General features: G+C 40.0%; 1 long non-coding RNA gene across 1 annotated transcript in view; it reads left to right on the top strand.

Moving 5' to 3' along the window:
- LOC113972761 overlaps positions 1–20,604 on the top strand; it is a 58,272-nt gene extending 37,668 nt beyond the window's left edge. The window contains exon 3 of the long non-coding RNA XR_003535999.1: positions 20,494–20,604. This is a non-coding gene — a long non-coding RNA (uncharacterized LOC113972761). The remainder of the gene's footprint in view (positions 1–20,493) is intronic.
- Positions 20,605–21,227: the final 623 nt, after the last annotated feature.

The raw sequence follows: 21,227 nt of genomic DNA, 5'->3' as shown, positions 1-21,227 counted from the left end.
TTTTACCATGGTTACTCACAAATTCCTTATGTGTCTTTTTTTTGGAATCCAGCATTACCTGAGTAGCCTTTTAGCTGCCTCTGAAAGCTGACAGGTGCCAAGTTCTTCTTCCCCTGAATGTTATAGATTTAGAGGAAAATCCTTTCAGCCAAAATAGTTCATGCAATACAAGAATTTATTGCTCTGCAAGTGGACTCCTGCCACACTGTAGCTTGTTGAGCTGAAAGGTGCGAAAACTTTCCCTAGTGTAAAATTAAAAATATACGTTATCCAGTTAAGAAATATATGGGAACCCTATCATCTGCTGTTGGACAACTACTATAAAGTATATATTTTCCTCACTTTTTTCCCTTTAAATATTTAACTAGATGATTGTCTGATTAATATTAACCTGACATATTCACTGTATTATCTCATTGCTGTTATCTCTGAGGAAACTGGATGTTCTTGGAGAACACGTGTGTGATGTCTGTGTCTTCTCTGCTAACTCCACTATTTTGTTCCATCTCATATAATCTCTGTTCTTCTTTCAAATACACACCCTTTCTTTCCTTTGTAGGAACCTGGGCCTGGTTTGTACCAGTGTTAGAGGGGATGGTGGTGCCTGTTTTCTTTTGCTCCCCATTTCACAGGACCACGTAGACCGCGGGGTGACTGTACTGCTGTATCATGTGTCTCTGAAGTCAAAAAATGTCGTGATTCTACTGGCACTGCCAGTCCTCTGGCTGTTTTCCTGTCACCCATCAGTGGTATCTCTCCTTCTGTACTATCCTGCTATCCTAGTGAAGATTTGGGCCCACTTCTTGGTGTTGAGAGAGTCAGTCCTGGATAGCTCCTGTTTTGGCTGCTTTTTCCTTAGTAAGTGCCTCAGGCACACCACTTTGGCTCTTCCCCTTCTCTGCCATTTCCTCTGACCACCGGATTGATGTAAGGAGCGTGTTAGCAGATGGCAGATATTCTTTTCCTGTCAAACAGATAACCTGAAAATATTGTCAGCTTTTATGAAAAAAGGGCTGGAAGCCCGTTGCTTGGCTGTAATTTATCAAAGTATATCTCATTTCTGTTTACACCAGCTACTCACACAGACCCCAATCTTTAATGGTTGTGGCCTGCACCTGCACTGTGTTATTGCAGAGCAAATGACAGCATGACAGTTTCTTGGGCTGCCTTATTTTTCTTTGAAGAAAAGGATAATCACCATTTATCTAAAGGAAGTGTGAGAGCCAGTGGCATGTCCACTGAATGTGTAAGCAGCTGCCCAGATAGCCTGTGCTGCTCTGATGTAAAGCTGGCTGAGTATGACAGGGGCAAAGAACTGAGAGCCACTAGAAAGGTCAGTACAGCTTTTCCTTTGAATGTGATATTAGTTCTATTGTGCTTGGATATTGCACACTGGGAGAATGCTGAGAAGATAAGTGGAAAAGTATGTGGTTTGTTACGATGTTTCAGACAGACAAGTCAATCCTGCTTTAGGGAAGCAGCAAATCTGATTGGCTGCCTTCACTGCAATGGGAGCTCTACGACAGAAATATAATATGCACATTTGACTCTTCTTTTCTCTTTTATATTTTTTTGTAAGATGTTTCAGTACTTCACTGACAAATGCATAGATTTCAATAGCTTGCTTTTGATTGTTGTCAATTTAGATAAATGTGTCTGGAAAGTACTGTAAAAACAGCGTTTTCTTGAGTTATTTGTACAGGGAGTTCCATTAAATGTGTACAGCCAGAGGGTAAAATTAATCTGAAATTAATAATGTAGAGCTCTGCGAGAAGACTTAGCAAGTGTACTACAGAAACGGGATCTACAGATCTCACCCAACTAAATTTTTAACATTGTACTTGGAATGTGTACTCAGAATGAGTGAGCAAACATTAGATATTCAAGAAATGTTTGCCAAGTCTGCTGCAAGAAGTGTAGACAGCTAAAAGATGTCAACAGGGAATATTGTCATAACACTAAGAATTATGTGTTATCTAGTGCTTAACACTGAACACCATGTAAACAATTAATCACAGAATAGAAACTGCTGAAAGCAAGCAAGCAGTAGCACAAGAGTTGCATTCACAGCCTTACACTAATCAAGGAAGTTGTGTTTATTGCTTCTGATGGATAAATCATTTTAGCCTTCTTTTTTTACATGATATATCTTAAACACCTGCATCCTTGTGATGTTTGAGAGATCTTATTTCTGGAGAAGACTGAATGCAAATGTTTATTTTTCTGCAGTGGGATGAGCCTTGTAAAAAGACAAGAGTAATGAGAAATATGATTGCTAAACCTTAGGGTGCAGTGCTGTTGTTTGTAATATATAGTGTCATATACACACACATGAAATAGTCATAAGACAAAGGCAGCCATTTTGCTTGACAACTTTATGACCATCTACCACACTGAGTCACTGAGTGACACGTGCTGAAGTTTCAAATATTTCAAAAAATGCCAAGGCATTATTGTTTTAGTTATAATTCAGGAACTGGGGGGAGGTAGGGGGTGTTTCAGTGCCCCAGTGTTGTGAGAGGAACTCTTTGTGCACTAATTGGGTTTCACAGTACATTATATTATGTTTACATATCGCATTTCATTGCACAAACATTGTGTATTTTACACCATACCTACCTGTACTTTGCAGGTTAGGGAAGAATATTATTTCTTGGTGGGAAAGGAGAGTATTTTTATCAGAGGTGGTGTTACCAGTTATCACTCTTGATTTTCACTCTATATACAAACTGTCAGCCCTCTAAGAAGTGGCCTCTTTTCTATCCATGGAAATGAAGTGTTTCATTAATTAATTTAATGAGAGCAGGACTCTCTCATTGCTATAAGCTAATCAAAAGTGGCCTGTTTTGCATGCAAAGGACTTTCCTCTAAACTTCTGAGATCAAAGCAGGTCTCAGACAGAGAAGCAGGTTTGAGTGTTCTCTGAAAGTCCCACCTAAAGAGATAGTCATTATAATTCTTATTTCCTTTGTTACTGAAATGTTATCTTTCTACTAGTGCTAAATGACTTAACAATAAGGTATTATCTTTTTGCTCTGGGCAAAATTTGTCTCCATTTTGATATATGTCTCATCACAAAAGTTAATATGTAAACTAGTTGATCTTATTCATGTTTGGAACTCAAAGGGAAGTTGAACCTATCCTCATTTTGTCTAAAAATTTCTCAAAGGCATGAAAGATTAATCTCTTATTAACATTTGCCTGCAGCTATTTCTAAAATGTATTAGTTGGTTTCTGGGAAATTAATTAATTCCAAAGGAATGATCAAGTGTTCTTAGCTTTGTGGGTTTTATACAGGACTAGGTTCTTACCAAAAGTCACGGTATTTCAACAGCAGAGCATTAAAAGGGACAAGTTCAGAGCAATGCAACTTGACCTTTTCAGCTTCCCAGCTGTGTAGAACTCCTAAAAGACTAATTTTCATAAGTCACAAAGTGACTATTACGCCATAAAGAGCAGCAGTAAATGTGCTAATATTTTTGTTATTTAAACTAGTTTCTCATATTAAAAGGATACACTTAGAAAGACACTGAAGTCCATATAATAATGGAATATCAAGGGAGTTAGGCCAGTCTGCAGGATCCTTTTGTGCCTATTCTGCTTTTATATGCTCTAGTCAGGCATGTCTATCACTGACTTTCCTGCCAAAGAAAAGTTTTTAATGCATTTCTGCTGGGACCTCGCCCTTCAGACCTCTTCAGAATTACAAACTACTGCTTTAGAGACACTGAAGTCTCTACCCCAATTTGTATTGTAAATTCCTTCTCATGGTATTGGAGTCATTATAAATTACTGTCTGTAGCATTCCTTTTATGTTCCATAGGACAACTTCACTAAGGATGCTGCTGCTTTGGGATAGGGATCATGAGCAGAGCCTGCAGGGAAAGCAGGGGGGCAGCGTTGCTGCCTGGGGTGTGATGCTCTTCACAGACTCCAGACATTCCCTAATAAGTGTGAATTAAAGACCTGCAATAATGGATTTGAGTGCTAACATGGAAGGGATGGATGTCATCACTCCCTGCACAGGGATGTGACATGAACTATGACACATAACAGAGGAATGGAGGAAGCGTGTGAAGAAAAACTGAGAACTTGCAAAATAGGTGAAAAAGATGGGATGTGCTATAATAGGATACACTCAAACAAGTTTCAGTCCTTATACAGAAATAATTAATGGCACAAATAGTTGTTATCACAGTGATCTGAAGATGTTAAATGGCTCACAAACTGAATGTGAGTCAACAATGTCCTGTTGTCAAGAAAAAGGCAAGAATCCCAGTGAGGGTGACAGCAGCAAGAAATATTAAGGGTATCAAAAACACGACCTGTGGGGACTGAGCCGAGGAACAGGGCTTTAGCTGGAGAAGGAGAAAAAGGAGGGGAGACATGAAATTAGTTTTCAGCTCTCTACGTGATAGCTGCAAAGAGGAAGTGTATCTCCCCTACTGCTACTGGGATATAACATAACAGGCTTAGCAGGGGACATATGGGATTAGAAGCCAGGAAAACTTGCTAATGACTGGAGTGATTAAATGCCAGAGCAGGTCACAGGATTTTGGGGATGTTGTGGAGTTGCTGCTCATTGTCTTCTCTGAGCCAGTAGAACAGATCATCAGAAATTTCATCAGGAGTTGTTGATCCTGCTTTTTGGCAGGAGGGTGTCTGACATGAACTCCTGTGGTCGGTTCCAGCAGTCCTGTAGTGTTACAGGTGACACAGGGATGAGAAGGATGGAGTCTATGCTGTCAGCCCTGTGTTAGTGGAAAAGGATGGAACCATGGCTGTGTTTGGGGTTTCTCAGTCATTAGACCTGCACAAGGGCAGATGAACTCAGCTTTCCTGGAAATGAATTAATTCAGGTTGTTGCCTGCCTTGCTGCCTGGAGAGATCTGCTGGTCACCCAGGGAAGGCTGCAGCAGCATTTCTGGACAGTCAGCCTCTGGCTTGGCTTCTACATTAAAAACCATGGACTTTGCCTGATGTGCAGCTAATGCTGAGTAGCAAGGAAGCTTTCTCCCACATCTGCTAGTTTATTTCCTGTGCTCTTCAGGATCTGTGATGTGAAGCTAATTTCATGATTTAGACTGTAAATCACTGTAGCAGGGACGGGCTTTGTTCTCAGTTTGCCCAGTACCTATTACAATGGAGCTTCACAGTAGCACAACAAACAACAGCAATAATGGCATGGAGGTACTTGTTCCATCACCCAGGAGGTTTTTTTTGTCTAGCTTTCTTGTGGCTCCACACGTTTTGCATACAATGACAGCACAGAAAAAGAGCAATCTCTAAGCAAGCCTGTGAGACTGACAGCTTCTTACTCCTATTCACTGCAAGGCAGTCACAAGCCAAATATTAAAAGGAGTGCTTTAAAAATACCAAAATGAACAATAATATCTGGAAGGCACCAAAAGCAAAGGCAGTAAACAAACCAAAACAAAGTAGAACACATCAAGGGTGGTATTTTTTAGTGTCTGTTCCCCTTAAGGTATAAAACATTTCATAGGTGATTGACACATAGGATTGAATTAATCTGAAAAACTTACTCATTTGCATCCTTTGAAAACTGTTGGCCACACGAAAGCCTGGGGAAGTTACATAACTGTCATCCAGAGCTGTGCATTCAAGTAGTCATTACACTAGTTTAGCAAACTGATATTTCTTATTGCTTCTGTAAGAAGGATTTCATGATGCTACAAAAAGGTAACAAGACTGTTATGCCTCTGTATATTTTAAGAATATGGTTGTTTGTCTCTAAAGTCTAAAAACAGCAACCTGAGTACCCAATGGAACAAGTCATAATTAATTTCTTATAGTTCAATTGTGCTTTCATTTTTTAAGTCTTGTCTTTTTTCCCCTCTCCTCTGCTACCTTTTATTTCATGTTACTACCAGTTTGTTCAATTTCTTCATGCATCTGTTTCTTAATTTCAGTTCATTTTAACTTCTTCCCCTGTTGTAGGTGACTCATCTATATATATACGAGGCATTTGAGACTGAAAGCCTCTAACGAGTGTTTGGCTTCTCTTTGATAGAACATCAGTGTCTGTGTAACCTGTGTCTCTTTGGTCTCCACCCCAGTGATATGGAGCGTGTGGGCCCTAAGAGACCAAGGCAATGTCCAGCAAGTCTAGGTGTCAGAAACCTGTCGCCCCTTTCCCTGCTCCCTCTGGAATCTTATTAATATTTTTTTGACTCTTTTGAGTTGTGAAATTATTCAACTCAGGAATAACCCTTTAATTGAAAAAAAAATATAACAGATTTGGCAGGTTGTGCTTGCATTTTGCTTGTATCCTCCTTCACAAGGTGTGCTGTGTTCTTCTAAGGAGGTGGGACCCACTGGGCAGTGGAGACAGGGAGATAGTGGAGAACCACTGGATGTGATGGGGGGAACAGGCTTATGGAACCGCAGGGCTTGGCAAGCAGGTGAGTTATAGCAGGAACCCTGGAGCCTGGATCTCCTGCATGAAGGTGGCTGGACTGTCGGGAGAGGCACTGAGCTGGGCAGGATTCCTGTCTGGAAAGGTCTGTGACATGGTGTGCTGCTGCTCAGAAAGGTGCCGAGTTGATTAGAAGCAAAACATTCCAGGTTTTGTTCAGACAAGGTCAGGCTTTTGGGCATTTAAAAGCCCTCTGGAGGAGGTCTAGACAGCTCTACCTCAGAGCACAGGCCGGCCTTTTCTCTCTCTCTTTCTGGCAACTGTCGCACTGATTGTGGTGCTCCACTTTCACACACCAAGGTGTTTGTTCAGATGTGTCACACAGGTCTGCTTGGTGTTCCCACAGAGCAAGTCCTTTGTCATTTTGTTGCCTCTGGGAATCTCCCCTCCATTGCCACCACACCAGCAGTCTGTAGACCACCTCCTGTCTCTTGCTGTCTGGAAGCTCTGCAGGTGATGAGCTACTGGGTTTTGCTGGAGTCAATGTAGTCCTTAATCTCTTGATCAAGCCCTCCATAAGTGATATCCATTCTCACTGCTTCCTGATACCATGGGCTTCTTAAAAATCCCATGCTGTTCACACACACTGTATCTTACACTAGAAATGTGTAACTGAACTCTTTCCTCATGGCAAACACTGTGGGCGGTTTAGGGCATAATGAGGTGTTGCAGATGCTTTCCCTCAGTTTTGCATCTGCACAAAGTCCTAAATCCAGGATTACAGCAGGTAACAAGGTGACAATGTGTATCAGAGTTGCTTTCACTTGTTTAGGTGGTTTGCTGAATCCAGGCCCAAAGGAAATTAAATACTCCTAACACTGAAGTGGGGCTGAAGATGAGAATTTATATATGTAAGCCTACATATTGTTTTGGGCAATGCTCGTTTTAGTCTCAGGATTTGTTTACATGTAGAAGACGAATGCTAGATGGGGGGAGAAAACCTACTGTTTCAAGAAAGGAAAACCAGACAAGAAACATACCTTTGAGCTCGGTTGTCAAGTTTTAGCTAAACATTTCTTGAATCTAACAACTTTGTGTTGAATAAGCATAGTTCGTGAAGAGCAAAGACAGGCAATTTGGTGAATCTATTGTCTGTAAAATACAGAAATATTCTTTAATCTAATAATGAATTTCTTTCTGTATAAAGAGCATTCTAAAACTTTCATTTTAAAAACTTTTAGGTAATTACATCAAAATATATAAAATAAGTTTCTTTAAACTTCATTTATTTCTTCATTATCTTCTCTGCCTACTCTGGTATAATTAAAGTACAAATGAAGTAAGTTTTAAGTGCAGGGAGAAATTGTAATAGCAGTTGAGTTAAAAAAGTAGTGGAAAGAAACTAAGTTGTACGTCAAATCTCTTTAGATCTTAAGTTAACAATATTGAAAATCCTGTAGGTCACGTTTGTTTTTATAAAATTACCATGCGAAAACATCAGTAGGCAAAATCCAATCTGCATAATTGAAGCAAGTTAAATGATATGAAGAATGCCTCTAACAAACAGCTATGAGGGACATGTACTTATACATAACCATCAGTGTAACTCTGTAAGTCTACTTAGACTTAATTACAGTGCTGCAGAACTCAGCACAGAAGCTGTGAGCTGTGAAAAGAGACATTTTGCATATTGCTGTAGGGATCAGTGTATTTATGCAAGACACTGACATGACTTTACTCTTAAGGGCTAATTGAAACAATTGGTTTTGACTACACTGGAATATGGAAACAGAGCAAGGAGAACAATGGCAAGTGCCGTAGGACTGCTCTGCAATCAGAGCTGTCATCTCTTCTGATCTGCACATGTCATATCAAAAGCATTCTAGTGCCTGGCTCAAAACTTTTAATTCAGTGAAACACACAGACACCCAACCCCAAACCTACTCAGAATATTTTAACTTAACCACAAATAAATCATTGCACAAGCCAGGAAAAAAGGAATGATAAACACTTGGTACCCTGAGTCACCTGGCCGGGAAAGGATTAGAGCTTGACATTGATATCACTTACGTTGACAGAAATCTTAAGAGATTTTGTGACAGTTACTCCGGTGTTACTCCGGTGAAGAGCTGGTCTGATTTCAAAGTATGGTTTATTGAAACAACTAAAGGAAGTGTAGAAAGTGTAGAATTGCAAATAGCAGATTGAAAAGATAATTTTGTAAAGTTAACTGTGAAACATAAAACGTTCTCTTCAGGCGGTGTTATTCCAAAACCAGTAATTGCTAAATACAATAATTTTCTAAAGACAACAGCAAGGCTTGCAACGCTCTCCCACAGTGTTGGTCTGCCCAAGTGACTCTGTTACAGCTGAGTGGGTGAGGACAGATGGGATGGACAGGCTCAGAACTGCAGTTCTCTGCTCAGAGGCCCACGACAAGGGTACCACAGGGGCACCTACTGACCCTGTCCTGTTCAGCATCTTTGTCAGTGACTGGAGCAGACCATAGAGTGCAGGCTCATCACGTGTCCAAACGACAAGCACAAGGGCACACAAGAGAACCAGAACAAAATCCCACAGCTGGGAAGGAAGAACCCAAAGCGATGGTGCAGGCTGGGGCTGCCTGGCTGGTGAAGCAGGTTGCCCAGAGAGAGTTGTGCAGTCTCCATCTGTGAAAGTTTCTGTAATGTAACCAGATAAAGCCCTGAGCAGCCTGGTCTGACCCCTCAGCTGACCCTTCTTTGAGCAGGAGGTTGGACTTAGAGCTCTTCTGGATTCCCTTTCAAATTCAAGTTACTTTGAGGTTCTGTGATTTCATGATGATATTTAAAACTAGGTTTTCAGGGGGGTTTTATAGTCTTTACTTTCAGGAGCTTATTCAGGAAATTAATACAGGGCAGATGAAGTTTTTCGACAAAATTTTAAGACAAACTTTTCTCAGAAGCAAACGATTTCTGGAACAGTTTATTTTTTTTTAACTTATAGGCAGAGTTTGGGGAGATACAAGACAGAGATCACAGATTTGTCCAGTGACATACTCATAGAGTGACCCAGGAGAGGGTTGATGGATCTGGGGTAAGGAGAGGATTAGGGGGATCCTGATTTGCTAACATAAACAATACTTTACCCATCTAGTACTGCTTACTGCTAATTGATGCACTTAAAGGCATAGAATACATGAATTTCACTATAATTGCTGACATTTAACAACAAAAAAAAAAGGATGAAGAACTTTTCTGTGCAGAAACCTTCAAGTGAATCCTTTTAGAAACATCTTTAACTCAAAGTAACTACAAATTTAAGACCCTGGGCCAGGCCCTTGGGTGGTGGGAAGGAGCATGGATCTGCTGACCTCTGTAGGGTAAATCAGATCCATACTGATGGAGCACAAAGACACGTTCTAGGCAAAAGGAGCAGGCAAATGTTCCTATACATGAAAAAAGCTTAGAAAGATCATGTGTGAGAATAGAATATTACCAAAGACCTTTCTCAAAAATAACCCAACCAAACACCCCACAAAACCAAAAAAAGGCAATTGTTTAAGAAGTCACTTTTAGGGCTGAGGAAAAGAAAAAGGCAAGTTGTTTTCTCTATCTCAGATGAGAAAGAAACACATCAATGAGATGAAGAGACCATCTGGCTCCTGGACTCTGAAAATATGAGAGCTCCTGAGGCTGACATTTCTTCACTCAGTGATAGAAAAATACATTAAAAAATAAAATTTATTAGGGCAGAAGAAGGAGCCAGAATTGTGAGGTCCAGAGAGGTGAAATAAACTCCCTTTGTACAAAATGATAAAGCACCTCAAGAAGATGAAGAGCATATTTCATGGCAAAATCATGTGCCAATAATTATCACTACATTGAACTGAAAATTTACATTATAGTAGATACCTGTCTTTCTATAGAGAGGGGAAAGAAGGTTCTGAATCTTTTTTTTCACTGCATTATGATAAGAATTCTGACTTATCAGTCTGAAGAGGTATGAGCAATCTGGAAGGAAACCATTCTGGGAGAGCGATAGGATAGAGTTGTTTCTAAAAGCTAGGATCAGGTTTTCTTAATCTAGAAAGAATCAACAGATGAAGAAGAAAATAAAGCCTGTTGTATTGGACAACTACTTCTGAAATATTTAAAAAGACATTTTAAATCAATGTTCTCCACTGCCAGCTATAAATCCTCTGGGTGGATTATAAAATCTTCCCGTGATTACTAGATTGGAAAATAATATGAATAATGCCAAGACATTGAGTCACGTTAAATTTTAACCATAAACCAATATCAGCACTCTAATAAATTTTAGGAGGATGATATTAGATTTCTATATCTTATTTCATTGTACTACTCTAAGAAATGATGTTATTTAATGATAAGTACTTTATGAAGAGGATGAATTCAAGTCCTGTAGTAGCAGTACTGGATTAATGTACATCACCACATCACAGATGGCTGTTCTACAACCAAGGCCCAGTCTTTGGGGGGGGGGTTCTCCTGAGCACAGTGAGAAGAGTCCGTGCCCCAAGGAACTTTGTGTAAGAGAGCAAAGCTGTCAGAGGTAGTGCAATGTATTGCTAACAAATGACACTGTCAAATATGATTTCTAGATGCATGTATATGTGCACACTGTGTACTAACATCCCAGGCTTTCTGACTGGAGAATTTTAAATGCTCCTGATTTTTGGCAGTACTTGCCATGATCCCAAAGCTGAATGCCCAGGTATTTTTAAGACCTTTCATGTGTTAATCCATGTTGTTATTCTGCCAGGTGAGTTTTTGGGAAGGGTGCACAGTGCCTGCAGTTTTATGAAAAGTTTTCCAAAGATTGTTTACACAATATACTCCTAATTAGATCTCATATATGTTTGCAATTTGGGAAGCCTCAAATGGCTGGTGGGAAGTCCTGGCTGTTCTTTGTTTTTTTCTGGCTAGAGGAACCAAGCTCACTCAGGAATAACTTCCATGGGTTTTAGGAGACTTGGGAAAGCAATTAATGTGTTCTGATTTATTTATTATCCTTGTCAGGCATTTCTGCAGTGTGAAGTCAGATCAGTGTGGCACACGTCAGGTCTGGGTTGCACGCTCTGCTTACACACATTTATGTGCTCCACACATAGAACCAAAGCTTTCAGTACTGGAGGGGCAGGCAGGACTGAGCAGCCCTGATTTTATCTGTGTCTCTATAAAAAGTGTCCCTGAGCTGTATCTCTGCAAATAAAATCCTATTTCAAGTTAAGCTATGCATCCAGCTTTTTCTGGTAACCCTAAATTCTGCACCTCCCACTGGTCATTGCAGTGATCTGCAGAGGTTTTCCCAGTGGTGCTTGGTGTATCAGACTCTGCTTCTCAGAACCCTCTGGATCTGGAAACTTGCTACCTTATGGGGCTGCTACAGCCCCAGGAGAGGTTTTGTTAGAAGCACTTGAGCCTTTCCCATTGCTCATAGTGAAGTAAGGTACAGATATATGGAACAAGGGCACATTTGGTCAATTGTTCTTGGTTCTGACCAGAGAAAGTTGTTTTGGGAAGTGTCCAGCTCTTCTATTCTGCGTGGAATAATTTATGTATATATTTATGATTGTTTTTCAGAAAGCTTAGATTTATTCCTCTGAATACAGTTTAATAGGAATCCATACATAAAGATTTTCATCAGAATGTTTTCTGTACAGACTCAACCCATTTAGCAATGAATCACTCCTTCAAAAGTATAACTGCTCTTTTTCACTAAGATAAAATATGTTATTTGCTCACAGTTACCCTAAAGATCATCAGTAACTGATGCCACAGAGATTCAATTAAGATGTAAATGTAAAATGTCAGTAGAGAAACTAGTCTTTTATGGGACACATGAACATTTTAAAGTTTTAGAACTAGAACATGAGTCACTGAGCTCACCCTGAAGCCCCATCCTGCTTAGTAAATGAAGATGTTTTAAAGCCTGACTGACCATGGCCTTGAGCGTCCTGCTTTGAGCAGGGTGGCTGGATTTGCCAATCTCCTGAGGTACCTCCCAGTGTCAGCTATTCTTTGATTCCACAGACTCTTGAAACTCACCCTTCTGGTGCCATTCTCTCCTTGTAAGAAAGTTCTGTGGCAAGTTATTGTATAAATTTGAAATACAGGAAAGTCTCTACCTAAACTATTTTCAGCAAATAACTTCAACTAAATTTTATGTTTATCTTTGAGGATATGCTATAGCTACCTATGTAAGTGGTTTTATTAATTAAAGCAAATAATCTTTCATGAAGGTTCTTGAACTGCAGTCATCTTAAATGGAATATTATATATGCAGTAGCATCCAAGTGATCTTGCCAAAGCTAGACAGCAATTTCTCTTGCTGATGGAACACTCCATCACGAGAACAAGGAGACAGATCCTGCACTGTTTTGCACCTGGCAGAATTCCATTGACTTCATTAGGTGGATTTATCCTGAGTGTTGTAGATTTCTAAATTTTACAGGAATATGGCACAGACATGAAAAATTAAAATATAAAAAGCTACCAGCTCCGGCCCTGTAAAAACAAGGTGATAATGCTGGGGATGTATGTTCCAAATGGAGGAGGCTGAATTTACTAAATTAACTTCAAGGCTGTATTAGGATAGTAAGAATTTCAGCACTGTTTTGTACTGAAAATATCTTTGAAATTACTTGCAAGAATGAAATTTTTAAATTACATTTTGAACAAGTACAATTTTCGTCCTCTCAAAAGGAATACTAATTTATTGTAGTTTTGTTCAGTTTCCCAATAGACACAAAAATAAACCTGATAAAAACCAGGGTAGAAAGTTTAAACTACTTTCTTGACCTCTCCAGAATGACACTCTGGGCTGGCAAAACCTGAATTGCCTCAGTGCCATGTGCATGTGAGCGAGGGCTCTGCTTGACAGGTTGTCACCATTTCCAGCAGGACAATGTGCTTTTGGAAATTCCAGCACTTGTCTGCTGGGAGCTGGTCCCAGCAGCCAGTACCAGGGAGCAGCTGAAGTGTTTGCTTCCTGTCACAATGTGATATATAATGCCCATAGGTCCACAAATTAGTGATGCTCAAATGTCCTTCCTTCCACTTTGATCCAGGGAAAGGAGACAGAGGAGAAATGAAAAGAGGGAAGAACAGACAGAGAGGGAAAAAATAGCAGATGCAGAAAAAATAGGAAAAAAAAGGTCAAATGGTCATCCAAAGAAGAAACAGAAAGCTGTGAAGAGCTTGAGGAAAAAGGACCTGGAAAGAGTTTTTCCTTCAGGATGTTTTTACGGTTTAACTGTTAGTCTGGTTTTCCTGTGGAGAAGGGCTGTGTCTTTTCACACTGTGGGCATGCATCCCCTCTCACCATAAGAATTATTGAATTACTTGACCAGTTTAATTCAAATTTTGTGGAAGCACAATCCCTATTGGTTTCATCAACGTGAATGACAGTGCAAGAGAAGAGGAAAGTCTCTTTCTGTTTGGGAGTGGAGGGGAAAATGCAGCACAAACACCTAACCACACACTGTGTTACACTACAAAGAAAAGGTGATGAGTACCTCAACCTTAGAAAAGCTTCAGCAAGGGCTTGTACACCAGCCTATCAACTAGGAAACTCAGGTAAGAAGAAAACAAGGTTTTGTTAGTTTTGAAAGTTTTGGATTTCCCTAGGTGTTTTATTTTAAGGAAAAATTGACTGCAGAATGAGGAGGACTGTAAGAGCCAGGTCACTAGCTAAAAGCTATTTTCAATTAACTTTAGCTTTGCTAAATTTAGAATTGGGCTTCCAAATGGCTCTCTGGTGGGGTGAAAATAAAGTTGAGGTGAATAGAAACCTAGAGAACTGAGTCTTCCCTCTGAGAAAATTCTGCAAAATTCCAGGACTAGTTATGTAAGTAAATCTTGCCATTCCTCCTCAGGAAGTAGGTCTGGTATGAGATGATAATTATATTGAGTCAGTTAAAGTAGATGCATTAAAGAGAGGTAGTAACCCAGTGCTGATTCAGTCTGGAACCTGGATATGTAGCGACAGAGGGCAGGTTTAGGTCAGATATTAGGCAGCAGTTCTTTACTGAGGATGGTGAGGCCCTGGCACAGGTTACCCAGAGAAGCTGTGGCTGCCCCATCCCTGGCAATGTCCAAGGCCATGTTGGATGGGGCTTGGAGCAACCTGGGATAGTGGAAGGTGTCCCTGCCCATGGCAGGAGGATTGGAACCAGATGATCTTTAAGGTCCCTTCCAACCCAAACCATTTTATGATTCAATGAAATCTGGAAAAGTGACTTTAAAGATCATTCTAAGGAAAGAGAACAGAAAGGAAAACTAAGTTTCTCTAACTAGGCTGTTCTGAGAAATAAATGTGTACCTTTGAGGCTTTGGGGTCTGTGCATGGAAAAAGTGCAACTTTGTTGGAGAGTGAAATTTTATTGGTTTATTCACCTTACACCAAGGAATTTTTAAAATCACAGTTGCAGTTTCCACTGGAAAACCTGATGCTTTGAAGTGCAGCTTTGAAATATTCTATTTTTAACACCCAAGATATTTTGTGAATGTAGCCTCTGTTCTCTAGTTGAATTGCTTTGTGAAAATAGCATGTTCCTTCCCCAGCCAAGTAACTTGAAATTATTTTTGACTTTTAAGTTATACAGACTGTGGGCCTTACAGAAGTGATTGATGAACATCACCTCCCACTATTTTCTATAAATATTTGTTCCCATATAACATAATTTTGATTGTCATATTTCTTTTATTGTCAAGGCTCGTATAATCATGTATTCCTTATCTTACATTTGACTGAAAGTAGTCACAGAGAGACAACATCCAGACTAAATACAATTTCTTACATATTTTTATTATAGGGAGGGTCCAATTGTCCCCAGCTTGTTTATCCTGGCAGAGTCACATTGACCTCAGTGGAACTGAGTATATTCAGGTAAAGCGAAAATCCAGTCTGTGAAACCCTCTCTTTCTCTCTCTTGTGACTGTGCAAACTATTTCTTTTGTTACAGCATGCTCATTTTTCTTATGTGCAATTCAAAAGCCTTTATCATTTTCTTCTCAAGCATCCCATCTTAAGATTTTTAATATCAAACGGACTTTTTTGAATAATGTTTTCAACACCAAAGCCTTTCACCTTATTAGATAAAGATAAGGGGTAACTATTATCCAACAGCCCCCTTTATTCTCCTAACAAACACATTCTACTTTCATAGGCTATTTGAACCACTTGACAAAGTGCTTATAACCACTGTGTATGTCCCCCATGATTTTATGGACTATATGGGGTGAAAAATACATTCTTATTAAGTTTTGATCATGTGATGGCAAACGTGACTGCCACGGAAGTTACAATGTATAAAACAGCTATTGAAAAGAGAAAAACAAATATTTTATTTCCTGTTAGGTGGGGTTTTGTGTAGAAAGTTCAACTAAACAAAAGTAATTTAGAATTAAAGGTAAAATCAAAACACTTTTTCACAGTAGCCAGCATTCCAAAACCTAATATATTGCAGTTATAGAAAATTACAATATGTTTTATTTTGCTTTATCCATCATCAGCAAAATTGCCTGTTCACCTCTTCTACTAGAATCCACATTGTGGGTACTAACAGTAAGAATAATACAGGGGGTACAAAGAGAGTTTTAGCCATTATGTGGTGAGTGCAAGCCCAAAAGTTAGAAAAACTGTGTTTTGACTGTTATGTTGAGTATTGGTGATATCTCCATTAAGAAAATAATTGGATCAATTTTTTTTTGCTGAGGTATTTTGGCAAGGAAGCAACAACTTAACAAAATGTTAATTTAGATGATCATAGAACTCTATCCACGTTTCTCCCTCAGCAATCTTAAATTCTGACCCTGTGCATGATTTAAGTGAAGTGGTGTTGAAGAGAGTGATGTAAGGTAGAGATCATAAACTTTTATTTCATACCTATTGCAGCAGAAGAAAGTAGATATAATCACTGTGCACTGCAGCAGATCCTCAGAACATCACAGTACTTTGACTCTGTGCTTTCAAATAATGACAATAAAAGAAGAACAATTACAAAACAGAACATTTCACAATACATAAAAAACAATCGAAAGAGTATTTTTTCACTTAGTGTGAGTATGTCTGGCATTTCAAGGGACTGGAAAAACTATTAGAATGTGATTTGTTATCTCTACACACTTGCTTTAAACCACAGCTACAAGGCTTTATTTTGGAAACTAGGAATAATACCAACACTAAGGGCATACTCTCACTTTGGTTAAAGTATATTTTTATTAATACAAAATTTAGATATATGATAGTTAAGGCTGAACTGATTTCAACTTGTACAGTTTATGTTGTTATTCATTGTCGGATTAGTTTTGGACTGGGACTTTCAAACAGACCTTAGGGAGTTAAGTGTCTCAATCTGACTGAAACTTAGTGGGAAATGGATATTTAGTTACCCTGGGGCCTCTTAGAAATTCCTGGCTAGAAACTTGCCAGCTTCCTGGGATTTTATAACACATAAATACAGGTGATATTTGTCGATTTTCAATGCAGAAAAGGATGGTTTGCTGCCCTCCCTCCATGTAGGAGAAGGAAACAGCCGGATTAAATCAGCAGGGAGTACCTTCAGCAGGGAGTGTGAGGGCAGCAGGCTCTACCCGTGCTGAGCCACCCATCCAGGGTGTCACTGCTCTGGACCCTCGTGCAGAGAGAGCCCCTCCTGCCCTATCCTGACCCGCTGTGGGAGGGCAAAGTGCTGCTGGTGGCTCTGGAAGAGAGGTGGTGCACCCTATGGAGGGCTGCAGTGGGCTGTGAGTGGAGCAGGTGCATGGGATATGGGATGACTGCCACAAGTGTTTGGGGAATGCTGTCATTCCCAAGGGTGTCACCAGCTGCCTGCACTGTGGGCAGTTGTGTGGGTTCCCTTACTGAAGAACAAAGCTGTGGATGGGTGTCCCCTGAAGCTAAAGGTGCTTATCCTAGGGAGAAGGCATCTGAGGACCAGGACCTTGGAGAATGTGCCTACATCAAAATTTATGGGCTTTTGTGTTTTCTCATGTTATTCATGTGTTGGTATTGGACCCGGAGTGATTGTCTCAATAGTTTTCAAATGAGAATAAGAAAAATTACAATCATAAATGTGCAAGACTCAGCTACCCACTACAGAAACAAAGCTACTGGAAGAACATTCAGTCTGGCAGTCTGATTTCTTGGTCTTTGATATCAGTGTGAAGGTATGGACGTTTGATAAGCCCTGTTTCGTTTTCAGAGAGTTTTGTGGAGTGAGCTTGTTAATATGTTTAAGAATACCTTGTTAGGTAGCTTGTACAAATCAAGGGTCTCAGGTTGCATGCTGGTAAACTCATCATCATGGCTAGGTTTTGCAAACGAAGATTTGGGGCTGGTAAACTAACCCTCTAGGAAACCCCAAATACTATTATGGCTTTGAAGCAATAACCTAGACGTTTCCATGTGCTTTTTTTCTGGCTGCAAGAGAGCCTTTTTTCCCCCCAGAAATCCCAGTGCCCCGATCCTCAGTGCCCCAGTAGATTTCCTACTTTGTTTTCATGCTATTTTCTGAGATATAATTGAGAATGTGGATTATGTAAGGATTTATTTTCTTGGTCATAGTCTGTGTTGGAGGTGCGGGGTAATCAGATGAAAAGATTGTGACTTTCATGCTGTTGCCCAATTCCATAATTATTGATTCATAAGTTAAAAAAAAGTTCATCTGAATGTTACAATTTTTTTTCCCTAAAAGATCATGACACTTCAAAATAACATGATCTTGTCACATTGTTAGTGAGAAAGATACTACAATGTTTCAAATTTTTTTGGCATTTTGATATGTTGTGTCAGGGTGCATCAGTCATATCCTGGGCACACACAGCAGTGGGATTGACAGCACTGGAGGAGAGCACAGCAGTTCCAGCTGTTCTTTCTGAGTAAAAGATATTCAAAGAGAGGGGGACGTTCCTTCTTCTCATCTTTTTAAATGAGCTTTAACCCCACTCTTTCACATCTTCCTCAGCTCCATGGCTGTCACAAAAGCCACTCAGCCACACCCACTCCTGTTCACACCACAGTGTTTCCTGATGCACAGGATCTAACTCCTTGGCATCTTATTGTCCGTGGGTGGGATGGTTGCTGAAAATACTGGACATGCTATGGGAGTATCGGAGCCAAGCCATCCATGGGGGCTGGGGTGAAGGAACAGCCAGCCTGTGCATCCACCTCCAGGGCAACAAACAGGATGGTTTCACTTTCCGCTTTCAGGGCCCATGACACTTTCAAACCCAGTTGTGCTGTGGTGTGCCTGGAGGAGAGGTGCTCCCCTGGCTTAAGCTCCCCTGGCTTAAACTTGCCCATCTTGGCTTCTCTCTCCAAACTTTTTCTTGAACTGTGTCCAGGGGAAGAGAGGCCTTAAAAAACTGAGGGAGCAGCCCATGGGGCTGATTTCTTCAAGCTCAAAAGGCATCTAGACCCAGTTTCTGAGTTTCTGTAAAAGAACATTTTTTTTCTTTCTTTTTTTTTTTTTTAACTCTCCCTCATGCAGCTTTAGCGGTTGAGATCCACTAAAATACCCCGGGTGTGAGCTAAATTCAAATGGATTCCCTGAGCTTTTTCTTAATGCTGAATTTGAAGAAGGGGATCTAAAAAAGTCAAACAGGCAAATGCAGGCTGTAGGCGATATTTGGAGAGAGAAAAAGGCCAATTTCTGAACCAGCTTTGTTGATTGAAATAGAGCCCCAGTGATTTGTATCCACTGAGGACTTGGCCTGATGTGGTGAAAGGTAAAGCACAGGCTTAATCTCTTGAAATCCTTCTGAAATATTTTCCCTTCCCTATTCAATTTTCTTGCAACCACGTTTTTTTCCCATGAAAATCAAGTCAGTTCTGAAAAGCTCTCTTTTCCTAATGCACCTCTCTCTATGGCTTAAGTGTTAAGTAATATCTTGGCAATTTCATATTGTACAGTATATTGAAGACCAAATGAACAGCAACCAAGAAGAAAAAATGTGAATGAATGTATTACTTGCAACTAATTAAACTTATTTGGAGTGCCTGATCAATGGTATATTAGCAGAAGTCGTGGAGAGAGCAGAAGTGGGATTCAGATGTTGTGCTTCACTGGAATGGGAAGCAAAAACACTTTAAATTCCATTTTGCTTTACTATCTTGTCGTTTGCTTAACAGTGTGGAAGATATTTGTTTGGGATGAATGGCACTTGTCGGTTGGATTTTTCATCTAGACACTTTAAATTAAGTTGGTGTTCAGGGTTTTGAGTCATACTTTGCACATCTTATGAAATACTGTCACTCATAGCACCTATAATGAAAAAATCTCTTACAGTGGTATAATTGTTCTCTGCTAAATCTGACCATTAACCTTTTATACTCTTTGCAAAATGATAATGAAATGTTAGTGTTTCTTCTTGATTATAGGCAGGAATCAGAAGGTGAGTACTGTGCAGCAGTCATGTAAGGTACTGAGCTTTAGGTTATGTTGGCATGCCCACAATGGTAGCTCTCCAGATCCTATCCTGGGTTCTTCCACTAAAACCCCAGGATGCATATAAAATAAAATCCATGGCTGGTCTGGAGATCTGGCAAATAAATGTGCTGGTTTAGGCACTCTATAAGATACAATTAGAGAGTCATAAGACCCACTTCATCACATTGCTTTGGCATTTGGTTAAATTGAGAGCTATTTGGGATAGTTCAAAACTAGGTTAAAGCCAACAGTGCTTTTAAGTGCTTGATGGAACTTCAGAATGACCTTAAACTTGTGTAGATGCCAACGTGAGCAGAGCAGCTTTTCTAAATTCTAAGTGAATTAAGATGCAACAGGTAAAAAAGAATTCTTGTGAGTGACAACCCAAAATTTAGTCTGGGTAAGATATGCAAACCATGTGTTTACCTTGTGAAATCTTCCTTGTTTGCAAAGGAGTAAGTACAGAGTAAAAAATTACAGTAAGAAATCTAAATTCTTAAATCATGGCTGTTGTGTGTGTGAAGCTCCACCCCCCTACTTCCCTCCAGGATAACAGCATGACTGACTTTGAGAGTCTCCCAAGTGGTTTTTATCTCTGGTGTACGCAACTGGACTTAGTCCCCTTGCTCAGGAAATGCTGGTTATGGGACTGAGTTCCGCTCACAGTTTGTCTTCTTTTCAGGCGAGCACAGAGCTCCATCCTCCCTGCACTTCCAGCCTGAGCCCTGTCCTGTGACCCGGAGAGCTTTGGGAACAGAGGCCCAGGCTTCTGAAGGTACTTTGCAGTAGAAGTTCCCTGCTCAGTGACAGCTGCCAGCACAGCGAACTGCCTGTGCATGTTGACATTGAATGTGTAGGAGCCATTTGGTCCTTTGGTGGTCAGCAAATATCAGCTGATTCTCCTTTCTTGTAAAGAAAACTGGTAGGAGTCAGATCATTGTGATGTGCTCTCTGGATTGATAAGGGCTCTGGCTTAGCAAAGCTTGAGGAAAATCAGGAAAGAACGAAGGCAAGTTTATGTAAAAACAGTGAGGGAAGTCTATATGGGAAATGTAATTCCTGTGCAGAACCAGAATCTCACAAATTAACAAATCTGACACATACAACTCTTGTTTAGTGGTTAGGAACCATTTACCTCCTTTGTCAAGAAGAATGGTTTTCATTCCTCAAATTCAATCTTTGTATGAGTTTTCACTGCCAAGATGAGTGAATTTTCTCCTTCTTCTTTCTATTTTTTTTTTTTAAACCTGTAAAATATCGACTCTACATAGAATCCCAGAGGAGGTGAAGAAAAAGCTCTAAACTTCATGACTAAATCCCATGTAGGAAATACAAGAATGGTCTCCTCTAACTACACTATGTATATTCCATCTCTGACAAGATTTTTGCTGGGAATTAGCTTTATCCTTCCAGGAT

Source organism: Neopelma chrysocephalum, unplaced genomic scaffold (assembly GCF_003984885.1).
Source record: "Neopelma chrysocephalum unplaced genomic scaffold, ASM398488v2 Primary Assembly neopelma1_96, whole genome shotgun sequence".
Taxonomy (NCBI): Eukaryota; Metazoa; Chordata; class Aves; order Passeriformes; family Pipridae; genus Neopelma; species Neopelma chrysocephalum.
The sequence above is the reverse complement of the archived record's forward strand: the minus strand, read 5'-3'. Positions and strand labels throughout refer to the sequence as shown.